Raw genomic sequence first — 12,895 nt, 5'->3', positions numbered from 1 at the left:
CTTTGAACCATCAGATTTTATCTCAGGTAACTGCCAGTGGACATATGTCATAGTCACATAAAGATATTGTATCGAGTTTGCTTTCATTTCAGGGTAGCATTAGGTACTCCTCAAAACTAATCTGGTATATGTGACCTGGCCTTAGATTCAGAGCTTGGATTACAGTAATGTCTATATCCTGGGGGTAGGATTTCTTCACCTGTAACAAGCTAAACAGGATAAACTTAAAGGAAACATCTAGAAGGCCAACTGATGGAAATATATATATATATATATATATTGATAATTCAAGCCATTCTCTACCGAAATTCATGCTGAAACAGTGTCTCAGCATGCAATGATATTACAAAAATTACAAGCTACAGAGCCCTACAAGCTGAGGTTTGCAGTATGCAAAATTCCTGTATCTAGTTCCTGAGTAGCTGTCATTCTCACAACTGCAGTCTGCCTTCTATCATACACTTTTGTTTTCTTTCAGATAGGATCTGTTATTCTGCAAACATTCATGCAGGGAGGTAATTCTATCAGGGACACTGAATTATTATCATGATGAAGCATTTACAGACAGGACTATGGGTAGTGATAACCTTTTATCTTGTATTGGGTAACCACATCTGACCAGAGAGAAACAGTCTTTTGATCTAGCTTGCTGCTTCCAGCTGCTCACCTTGTTTCACCACCTGCCCTTAATGCAGAAGGCAAAACAGGAGCATGCTCAAAAACTGAAGAATGTCAGCTGAAGACAGAAAATCACTTTCACCAGCAGATTCAGCTGAACAAAGCTGATTGGGGATGGTCACAAATCAAAATGAGAAAACTGTTTTTTGGAGAGGGGTGGGGAGAGAGAGAGAGAGAGAGAGTGAATGTTATGAGGACAAGCTAATCAATAGCCAGATGACTGTGAAATATTAAATAAACAAGGAATCCTCAAAAGTGCATTAATAAAGTCAAATAAAAATAATAATCTACTTTGTAAGTCACAGAATCCAAACAGTGCTTTTTCAAACAGCTTCAGAGGCCGCTGAAAGGACAAGGCTGCCAGAACTAAATTCTAATGGAAGTTCTATCTGAGTTTTTATTAGAAACTGAAAAAATGATAGCCTATTTGTGGAAAAATAGAATCAACATTTCATCTTTCTTTAGAAAAAAAATCATATTACATAATATTTAAGGCTGAGTTGCTATATCATTTATATAAAAATGTGTAACTATCCCAAGTTGGTAAGCGTATGATTTCTAAAATGCAAAGAGTCTGTAAAAATTTAATTATGCTAAAATAGCTATTTTTTACAATGCAACTACTTTTTTTTTTTTCCTTTAAAAATAGTCTGGACAATAAAAGTGTTTATGTTTCGAGATTCCATAATGCTTTGTCTCACTAATCACTTATTTTATTAAGTACCAAATGAGAACATATTTTACTAGAAGCATGTGTTTTAAGATATAGTTCAGAGAAGTTTGCCACTAATTCTGTTCTGTCTGATTAGACACTCTGAAAATTACTAAATTAATATCTTCCATCAGTGATAAAGGCAAACAATAGCTCAAAAAATATTTAATTTTCTCTTCTATTCATCTTCCTGAATATAGAACAGTAGATTGTGATGAAGTTTTATACCTTCACAGACTTTATGTACAAAACTGAATTTCATCCATGGGTGAAAGGGATTTGAAAGTTAATTCTGCTGACATGCTCACCTCATAAATGCCAAGAAAATAATCTGGCAAATGTCAGTCAGTGATTCCTTCTCTGATCACACACAGTCTCCAACACCCAAATAATCTCTTCCTTTATTACGCTTATGAAATTATTAACAGGAATGGGAAAATAAAAGCTTTTGCAATAAGTATTTGGAAACAAAAATGGAGAGAATTTAGTCTGCATGGCTAGACCTTGTATTTGCAGAGAGCCTATGAAAATACAAAGGCTTAACACTAGTGTATAGTGTATTCTTTAGGGTCTAAAGCAGAAAATAAATAGAGTATAGAGTTCAGTAATTATCATTGGCTCTTTTTATTATTTCTACAATATAGGAAAATATATATTTCTTTTCTACTTTTGAAGAAGCCATTGTAAAGCAGAAAATTTTGTTTCAGTTATGCAAAATCCCTGTCTCTTTCAGTGATTAATGAGAAATTATGTAAAAATTCTCAAATTGAAAAAAATAACAGATGATTGCATGCAAAAAGATTTAACTTAGAAGACATAGAATTAAAATTGATAAGGTTAATAAGTGTATTAAGGGAATAGGAAAGAGAAATGGAAAAGAAACAGAAGCAGTAGTTTATCTATTTTAGTAGATAGGACTGATACTAAATCAATAAAGTTCTCTGTAAGCTCTGCAGAAAAATGTAAAACCTTCTGCCATTTAACGTCTGGAGTATAAAAATCATTATTTTTTCCCACCTGTAGGTGCAATAGTAAAAGCAATAGTAAAATTTTCAGGATATATCACAAACAAAAAGTACCTGTATATCTGTGAACAAAAGAGAGGCAAAAAAAATTATTTTCCTAAGATAATTCATTCAAAATGTTAGTGTAGGTATTTGCACAGGGCAGTTGCCTGGGGACTTTGTGTCCACTGTAGCAATACTCCTGCAAACACTGTCCTTTGGAGGGCAGGCTGAAATTTAGAAACAAAGTTTTATTTGAGCCTTTCACTGCATGAATTAGTACCAAACTACAACAATAAGCTCATGTTACAGTAAATTGGATCATCCATTACTTAATATTGTTTTTAATTTTCAAGATAATTTCATTGTTGAATTACTCCACAGCAGATCGATAAATCATTCATGCAAGCCAACCAGGCTTCAGAAAACCATATTCAGTTAATGACAGTAGGTTATTTTTAATTACTGCTGCAAACACTACGTTGACTTTTTCTAAGAACAAAAAAGTTATCGTTTTCTCTCCTTTGAAGGTAGTCCAAATTGTTTCATAATCAAAATTAGTCAGTTAGTTATTAACACTGCCTCTCTCTCACATGAATTTTACAGAAATTAAACACTTTAATCTCAGTCCTAAATTACAAGGAGGAGAGAGACCATGTGTGTGTGCCACATTGGCAATATGGCTCTTCCTCTTAATACACCAACTGCCATTCGTTTATTTCATTAGTTAAACATTTTAGCCAGACATGCTGAAAGGAAACATCACCCATCTTTTTATGCAGTCCTACAAGGCCAAATTCTAACACAAATAGTGCAACACTATTTCTGAGAGGAAAGAGAAATGTTGATTGAAGTCTCTCTCTTAAGGATAAGAGAATGCTATGACTTGCAGGCAACTGCCATCCACTTTTCAGATTCAGTACCATGTAAATAATTACAAATTACAAGTATAATGATCACTAGTTCTGTGAAAAGAAAATAAAAAATAAAAGTGAAAACTCACTTAGGAATGTTTCTAGCACTCTTCAACAATAACAATACCTAAAATCCTCAAGCCAAATATCAAATAAAAGCACCAGGAACCAGCACTAGTTCACCAGGAATTTTATACCAACTCATTCTGAGAGGCCTTTGCTACAAAAGGAATGCAATAAATTGTGTATTTTGAAAGCAGTACAAAAAAACTATTATTTTTCCTTCTAAGTTAAGAGAATACTTCAACTCATTTTTCTGCATTTGCATGTAATCTTGACCTCCGTTAGCTCTCACACATTAAGTATTTAATTAAATTCAGAAGATTTCTGAGTGAATTCTTAAGAGAACAATTTGTGCAAGTGATAATTAACTTAGTATTTGTTAATTCCATATCCAGTTCATTAGCACAAGTTATAATTACTGAACAATCTTTTACATGGAAAGCCTCTCCCGATAAAGGGCAGTCTTTCACTTTCTGAAACATAATATCTTTAAAAAAACAAACTGTTCAGCACTTTATATTCTACTCATTTTATCATTTTAAAAATCCACTTTCAGAATAGTATAGGTAAAGACATTAAAATACCTAGATTTTCATACGAAGTAGTCAAGCACCTGTAAAAACCTATATTGATGTGTGTAAATAAATATTTCAGCTTTTGCCTAGGTATTTGAGAGGTTAGCAATGACCAACTATGCTACAGTTGCTCAAACCCCAGTTTTGACTACTCACTGTAATAACACTGAGTCTAGGAGAGTTCCATTAATTTTATTGATGAGAATGTAATGGAATTACTTTTAGCCTTTTAGTCACTTTTACAGAAATTTGTCTGAAATTTCATTTTTTTTCTTACATTTCAAATACGTTTTGAACTCAATGCAAAGGTGGTATTTTTGTTGGGGTTTTTTGTTTGGTTGGCTTTTTTTTTTTTTAACTCCATGTTTTAATAGTTAACAGATGTACTTATATCTATCCTTGGCTGAGAAATAATTTCAATCTTGACAGTCAAAAATGAGCTCTATATGGCATTCTAACCACCTGTCCACTAGCAAGAAAAATCTGCTTTTTTAGGATGTGGTACCAGTGCCAAAGCAAGCAACTTGGCTCTGCTAAGTTGGATGAGGAATGATTGCCTTCCACTTGATTCGACCTTGAGAAACCAGAAGGTCCCTGCAATCTCCATACCTTTGGGTGCTATCAGGGAACAGACACTGTAGACAATTTCTTCTGTTTGCATAGGAGATAGTAAACATACACAAACTCTTTTGAAAAAAAGGAAAAAAAAAGGTAACCTATATCATGCTAAGAACAACTTTTTCCAAACAACATAAATTGATGCACATGGAAATTTATCACATGTATCCATCTTCATCAACTTCACAGAATGAAAACTAGTAAGATATTCAATTTCAGATGACACCCAGATCCCAAGGTACAAACCTTATTGTAATGTATCATGTAAATTATATTAGTATCACCACAGGGCATTTTCCACATGACACTAAACACCTTCCACCCCCTAAGAAATCTCTGTTTTCCCTTCCAACAGACACATGCAGCCATCTGTGTCTTTTTATTTTAACCCTTCCCTTACAAGTTCTATATGCTTTTGACCACAACCTGTTACTTAATCAGCTGCCTTTAGAAGACAAGTTTATGTGTGTGAACCAAATAAATATTTTGTTTTAAGGCCAGGTTACCAGACTATGCATGAGAGTATGTCAGCAGGTTTGGGAATATGCTTTGGTTTTCTGCAGCTATTAATATTTGCCTCAGAGCTGAAGCATGTTTTCCTTAAAAGCTGTAGATCAATCGATTATTGAAATAGATCTGAGTTGAAAATATGCTCTGGAGAAGTGCCGGAGGAGATCCATGTTTGGGATGGACCTCCAAAAGCAGGTAGGCTGAAATGACAGAAACAAGAGACTCCAGGCTGGGGAGATTAGGAGCAGTTGTTAAGGAGACAAATGATTCCTTCACCCATACTTGGGCAAATTTTCAACCGTTTAAACAATGTAGGTTTCACCTTTTGCTATGAATGAGATATTTAGAAGATTTATGAAAAATGAAGACTAATTGACTAGTTTTCTCATTCAGAACAGAGGGACAATAAAAGCAAGTTTTTATAATAAGCAAAGCAAGTATGATGCTGAACTTCAGATGGTGTCTCTTTTTTTCCCAGCTAAAGCCTTTTTACCAAAGTGATGCCACAGCCAATTTTGTTGCATCATTGCAGATTTATAAGTCTCAGCGATGGTAACAGTAAATATCTTTAGAAATATAATCTAGAAGTCATGGCAGATGTTTGTAGCTCTCTTTTATTAATTAGATATTTTCTCAGAAAGTATGTTATTCTAAGCAAAATAATTATTTAGTCATTACTTGCTTCACCAGCTTCTTAAAAATTGCAGTTAATCACTTTTAAAACATACAGTATTCAGAAAAATTACTGCATTTTAACTTAAATTAAAAACCAGTCTAACCAAATACTGATATTTACAGTTTTTGTGAATTATCTGCTGTGTGAAAACATATAAGACTAAGTCAAATGTTCTAAAATGTTGTTGCCCAAAAAGTACTCTACTTTTATGTTTTTGTAATGGAATTGAAGATAATTTTGATGTATATATATCAGTGAAGATACGACTTTCAGTGCCATATTACAAATAGGTACAGAAGCTACTCTTCAAAGTTTAGCATGGATCTTTGCCAAGATAAATTTATCTTCCCCCTCAGAAGTCAGGAGAATATGAAAATATGTACTGTACATCTACTTTTATATTAATAAATTTAATTTTTTTTTTTTTACATGTGACGTGACAGATTCCTTAATCTCTAAAAGCTTTATTTTGACCTACCTATTTTTTACCTGCCTATTTTGTAGAGAGATTTAAATTGATGAACGGAAATACACATAACCTGAACCACACATACAATGAAATAAAGCCAGGTTTCTAATTTCTGATGCCTGACCTTATGTATTCTTTCATAATGAACTTCTCTGTTACCTTCAACACCTGTTTGACTATTATCAATATTAGAGTGGTAGTTTCAATTTTTCTTAAAGTACATTTTCTTCCATTTTTTTCTGAATTTTCAAAATGTTTTCAAAACACTTCTAAGCTTTTTAATGAGTAAGCAGTTATGGAGCTGCTGTTGCTTTATATGCTTGACGTATGTGACACAATGCACATTTATCCCAATCTGCTTCTCCTTCATATATCTCTTTCTGGAGAAGGTTTTCCATGACTTTGCCCATTCACTATTTTTCCCAAAACTGTAATTTGACTTAATCTTTGAGGATAAATATATAAGATGATAACATTTCTAGGTTGTATTTTATTTTCTTTGCATATTCTCCTCTTCACTTTAAAGATATGTCATATATCTAGGGCCTATGTTTTGCCCCTCTTCCAATATTTTTACCTACAAATATATATGCATATATATATATATATATTTATATACTGCATAAGAAAGAACTGTTACACAGGTGCTGGGCAACCAATCTGTTAAGTCAAGATAAAAAAAAAAAAAAGCTACAGCTAACAGAAATTATTTTCTAAATTTCGTGAACAGTAGAGCTGTAGCAGCAGTATCAACCAGCAATGCCAGAGGATCTAGATTTTAAAGTGCTTTTTCTTCAACTACAGTTTTTTGTGTTTACTTGCAATCAGTTTTTGTGTTTCCCCTTTTCAGCCTCACATTGCCTTTCTGTAGTCTTTTCAACTCATCCTACTTTCCTTTAGAAATCACTTAAAAGACCAATGTAGATCACATAGCACTTAGTATGGGATTTCCTCTGTTCCTGAGAGTTTTGCTTACAGAGTCAGGAGGCATGTGGCTACCTCAAGCATTTAATATCACTTATTCATGCACAGCAGAACTCATTTTGCTCCCACTGCTAAGAACCATCAACTAACAGTAGTTGCCTTCCCCCTGATGACTTTAGCCCTTTTACCTGTATCATGTGTGGTTTCATTCACTGGTCTTCTACACCATTCCCTTCATATTTTGTGCCACTTTCTTTTCACTGTATGTCTTTCATCTGCTCTAGCACTAACAGCAGTCACATTTTATGATCCTTTCCATAGTAACTCTCCTCAACCTTCTTAAGAAAAATGTAATTTTGGTGAAATTTTTATGACTTTAAGGATGATTTCTGCTGATCTGCAATGACACACATAAATGCAGAATCATAAATGCAGAATCTTTTTTTTTTTTCTCTCCAAATTGATCAAATGTGTAGCAAAAGACTGTTGAGGTGATACTGTGGATTCCTTGTTCAAGGAACATATTCCTTTCAATGTTCATAAGTAACTTGTATTACTGCCCCCAACTGTGTTGAGAGTATTTGAATTTAAAATAAGTATCAGAAAATTCTAAATTTGATATCAATATGCATTTTACAATTTGTTCAACATTAGATACTACCTAAAAATAACTGCATATGGTATATATATATTTGAAAATAAATATTCATACACACTTTTACACAAGTCTGTCATTCCTATCTGAGATACTGAAACTACATTCTTTTGTTCAGTGCATTCTCTTAACCAGAAGAACCGTAATTATTTTCAGGATAAATTAAAACAAAAACAGAACAGCAATTTTTAGTTGGGAAAAAAAAAAAAGTGCAACATTTCATCTGTTACATTTGCTTCATTTAAATGACTAACCAGCTTACTGATTCAGCAAAAAGAAAACACACTATATCTCATATTTCTCTACTGTAGCCTTTCACTTGTGAATCTGATTCCAACTGCCAATACTGTGCCCTTTCAAGTTAAAATTATAAAAATTACTCAGTTTGCTTTTTTGATAGAAGTCCCATTAACCATATGAATGTACTCATCATTATCTACTCACATTTCTCTAAGTTATATTAAAAATTAACATGAGAGTTTTTTGTTAATATCATTACGATCTATTAACAATATAATATCATATATTAGATAGATGGGATATTAGGTAGGAGTCATTTAAATTCATTACCATTAGCTTCATAGTTTTACCAAGGTAAAAACTTACTAGTTATTCTAGGTTGTTTAAGTAAAATTACCAAACCCTATTATCGTTGTCAATTTGGAAATTTTATACCTGTCAGAACAGGATAAATGAAGGCCAAAAAAGTTCTGCTATCAAAAAGATTAATTCTTGCACCCAGTTATCTTTTCATTAATAATGAATCAATTGGGAAAATTTATGAGAAAAATTTTAGCTTTAGACGGCTCTGAAAGAGCTGAAGACAGTTGTTTACAGTACTGCAAATTTTGTTTTTTTTCTTTCAAAATAAGACTAAGATTTCACCTGATATGTTTGGACTTAATGACCTACTGCAGCAGTATAATGCCTTTTCCCTCTTAAGGTCATAGACGGGTAAGTTTTCCTCTCAGTAAGCCTAGGCCAACCTAAGAGAAGAGAATATCTAACTTTTTTTGAGATTAAAATTTATGGAACTCAAAAGCCAACTCAACAGTTAACCTCCAGGCTGTAGAATCTGCAATTGTTAAATAAAGTTCTCTACAAAACTCTTTTTGCTTAAAATCACTCTTTTTCTCCTCAGCCAAGTCCTCTGCCCTAGCAGTTCATCTGCCATTTCTTCTGCCACCAAAACTGTCAAGAGAGGCCGTAGTCTACCCTTCAGTTACCCTGTGAGTTTCACAGCCTCAGGTTAGGCACCACTGGCCATGTAAGCCTCCCAACAAATGTGCTCTTACAGGCAAGAGGGAGGAGGGAAGGACAGGAAAAAAGTTTGAAAATTCTTTGCATCCTAGGGGCAAAATTATGGCTTCTATCACCATAGAGAATCCTGTTGGCCTATTCATCTTCTGAAGAAATGCTGAATGGAGACGAGCTCACTCTATTTTATTTATTTTTTCAGAAAGAGCTCGTAGAGGTAGTCATAGCAGCACTGCCACTTTGTCACTGCTAGATGTTAATGGGTTACAGGTTAAACCTCTTACATCAAGATTTCTGTATCCTCCTCACCTTAAGGCAGGTTGAACCCCAAATATTAGGTAGAGAGGAGAGGATGAAGAGAAATATTAAACTGAACTTTTGAGGCCACATCATTGTGCAGCCAGGGAAAATTATGCAGTCAAGGAGAAAAAGATTTTTTTTGTACCAACCTAGCACTCCAGGCTCTTGATTTAAGCAACAACGGTATCTTGGTTCTGTAACATGATATCATTGCATTAAGACAACCAAACCCTTTGGGGTGATCACAGGTCTTTCATCTTCTCAGGAAGGGTGTGCTAGCAACTGGACTAGAACTAGTCTCTTTTTTTTCTTCTTTCTTTTTTTTTTTTTTTTTGCCTGCTCTCTTGCTGAATCACTTTCAATTAAACTTCAACTACCTCTTTCAATCCTCAACTCAGCTCATGAAGGAAGAAAAGGGCACCATGAACATGCTTGCAGCTTGGTGATTCCAGCATTCTGTAGCAATAAGAAGGGGGTTAAACTCCTCTTGGACTTTATAAGACTTCAGTTGTGTTTTTGACCACATCTATTTTGGTGTCTAGGCTATTTAGGTACCTGGCACTTCTGTCCATGTCTAGGTGCCTAAAATAAAGTACCAAGGAACTGCTGGAGTAGCAAACCTCCTTCTGGGGCAGAAGCGGCAGCAAGAAGTCTGCAGTTAGCTGAGATTCAGATGATCCAGTTTTACTGGTCCCACAGAGCCTGAAATAGGGAGCCATGCTAAACAAAGTACTGTTGGAGCACCATATATATTCAGCGCAGTCTAACCAGTTCTGCCAAGAATGAAAACATACTTTGCTTGGTGGTGCAAAGGGGCCATTCAAAACATATATTTTTAATGTTGTCTTCTCTGCAAAGACTAAAATAACTTACTCAAGACTGAGAAAAAGATCTATGACTGCGTACAGTTTAGTTAGTATTCTGTAGAGCTGTACATGTCAGAATGACATTTGCAAGTGCAAAAAGAAGTTTTAACACATCACATAGAACACTACTCCATTTGCTGGGTGGTTGTTTTTTTTTTTTTAACCTTATAAGATCAACTGTTGAATAGCTATCTCAGTTAGAATCAGAGTCTTGTAGATCTGTGACTGCTAAAAGAATGGGGCAATATCTCTGCCTAGCTCCAAATGTACAAAATAATTCCCCACCCACACACCTCTCATACAGAAGCTAATTGTTCTACATTCATTATTGCTTAACACTAACTAAAGGTATTAAAATTTCCTAATCTGCTTTAGGCAGCACAGACAAAATCTGGAAACTCAATTTAGTAAGTGCTTTCAAGATGTATTTTTTTTATTTATGGAAACTGGAAAGTTGTTATTCTCTGTACAATGGAAGCCTGAAACTTTACATGCTTCCTTCTTTTAAAGTTAGGGAAAAGTGAGAAAAGATGCCTTTTATTACTTTTCCTTTAAAAGTACATTTTCATTTTTAAAGGAGTCTCCTATCAAACAGATAATTAAGAAGCTGGCAAGTAAAGCCATAAAAAAAAAAAAAAAACAAAACTCTGTGATATTGAATTAATGTATTTTTCAATTATACAAATTATGAATTTTCAAATTCCCAAATATTAAAATTATTTTATTTCAAATATTTAGGAAAAATATTTAATAGTAATAAAGATGTAACAGTAATAAAGAAATCAGACTGATCAGACTGATATTTCATGTGGAGAAAAATCAGGACTAATTGATGTAACCTCAAGGAAATAGAGTTACACCATCAGAATAGCCTTTTTAAATGCAATATGACACTGATCAGAATTTGGGAGATGTAATGCAGAACCGAGAACAATTTAAATTGCAAATACCATTCATTACAAGCTTTCTTGAAATTAAAAAAAAAAAAAAAAACTAAATAAGAGAAAGAATTGGTTGGTTTTGTTTATTGGTTTGTTTGCTTTCCCATACGACAATAGCTGTGGTCATAAAAAGGTTGGATGTGCCTGTACTTAATCTCAAAAGCTTCCTCCTAAAACCTAAAAACCAATATGTTTCATATGGGTTCTGTTAAGAGATATGAACACAGAGAGAGTGATCAGACTGCAGAAAACAGCTAGTTTTGAACTGGTGATGCTACTTCAGACTGAATTTTGAAATCACAGTTTTGCAAGACTTCATTCTTTGACGTTTGCCCATCTCTTATATACAATGAAATTCAACCTTGGATTATATATCAACATTATTTCAAATCATGTTTAAATTTAAAATGACCTATAATATGATCCTCAACTGCCTATAAATATTTTTTAAAAGAAACTTCCAGGTGTGATTTTTTTTCCAGCATTAGCAGTGTACACCATAGTATAAATTACTACTCTTGAAAAGTCTTGACACATGGTGAAAGTAGTACACATCATTATGCAACTGAAAAACAAAATATAATAAAGCAGTTGTAATACAGACTTTTCTGAAGGAGCATTTAAATAATTCTAAGAACAAACTTTCAAAAGATACAGAATGTCACTTTCAGAAGCCTTTATCATGGAGCACTTCTCAAAATTGGCATTTTGGTTTGTAAAATATTTCAGTTATTTTTTTCTGTTTAGCATTATAAATTAATGTGATTGCAGAGGGGTTTAGTTATTTTCTTTTTATTGGGAAATGTCCAGTGAGACATATAGATTTCTTTTATAAAACATGAACTGTTTAATGTCTTCTCTGTCACAGCTACATTAACTGAATTTTAAAATTTAAATTTTAAAAAAATATCCTGATCAGCAGGTTAAGAGAAAATTGAAGTAGTCAGAAATGGGTTACTGCCTGTCCAAAACAAACATGAGCTGATAATGTACTGTTGTTGCTGAACTAAATATTACAAAACAATGCACTTAATTCTCATTCACTGGCTACACCTATCTTGTCTTCAGCTCACCATGCTATCTGACCTCAATCCACATACCCCTACTGACACCTGACGGTGCCTAAGGTTCTCGACAATGCCCACGGAGCATATGGCTGAATAACTTTCCTTGCCTGCACGTCTTCCCTGTCCTTGGGTAGGGAGCCTCCAAATCTCCCAAGAAGGATCCCACTGTCACTCGTCGATAACCTAAAGTCAGATAATAACAGTTATCTGGATCCTGGTATGCCCATCTTGCTCACCGTGCACACAGGTGTTTACTTGGGTCTACCCAGGGAATAGTGAGGCATATTTTCTCTCCCTGTTGTCCTGAAACCTCACTGCAGTGTCACATCCCAGGTAATTTTGGTCTAGAATAAAATCTTATGGCCCTCCACAGATGGAAGTCTTGAAGGGTATTCAAGATTTATCCAAACTGAATTCAAACTGTGTCTATTTGAGACAGTTTGTTAACAAGTTCAAGCAAGGAAATTTGGATAAAAGAGGAGTTTTGCGTAAAATGAAAGTCTACCAATATATTTGCATCTGATACACACGTTACTCCAAAGAGACCCCTGAAATAATTTCAAGTAGTAGACACATAAATTACTGAATAAAAGGACTGAAAAAATGCCATTAATTTTTCTTTTCAAATTTTTAAAAAGAAGTATCTCTGATTTATTTTTTATTTTT

The 12,895-nt window shown here is 33.9% G+C and overlaps 1 protein-coding gene across 7 annotated transcripts in view; it reads right to left on the bottom strand.

Annotated features, from left to right (window-relative positions):
* Positions 1 to 12,895, bottom strand: part of IMMP2L (inner mitochondrial membrane peptidase subunit 2) — a 460,185-nt gene that overhangs the window by 100,083 nt on the left and 347,207 nt on the right. The window lies entirely within an intron of this gene.

Source organism: Anser brachyrhynchus (genome assembly GCF_964034855.1).
Source record: "Anser brachyrhynchus genome assembly, chromosome: 1".
In the NCBI taxonomy this organism is placed as follows: domain Eukaryota; kingdom Metazoa; phylum Chordata; class Aves; order Anseriformes; family Anatidae; genus Anser; species Anser brachyrhynchus.
The sequence above is the reverse complement of the archived record's forward strand: the minus strand, read 5'-3'. Positions and strand labels throughout refer to the sequence as shown.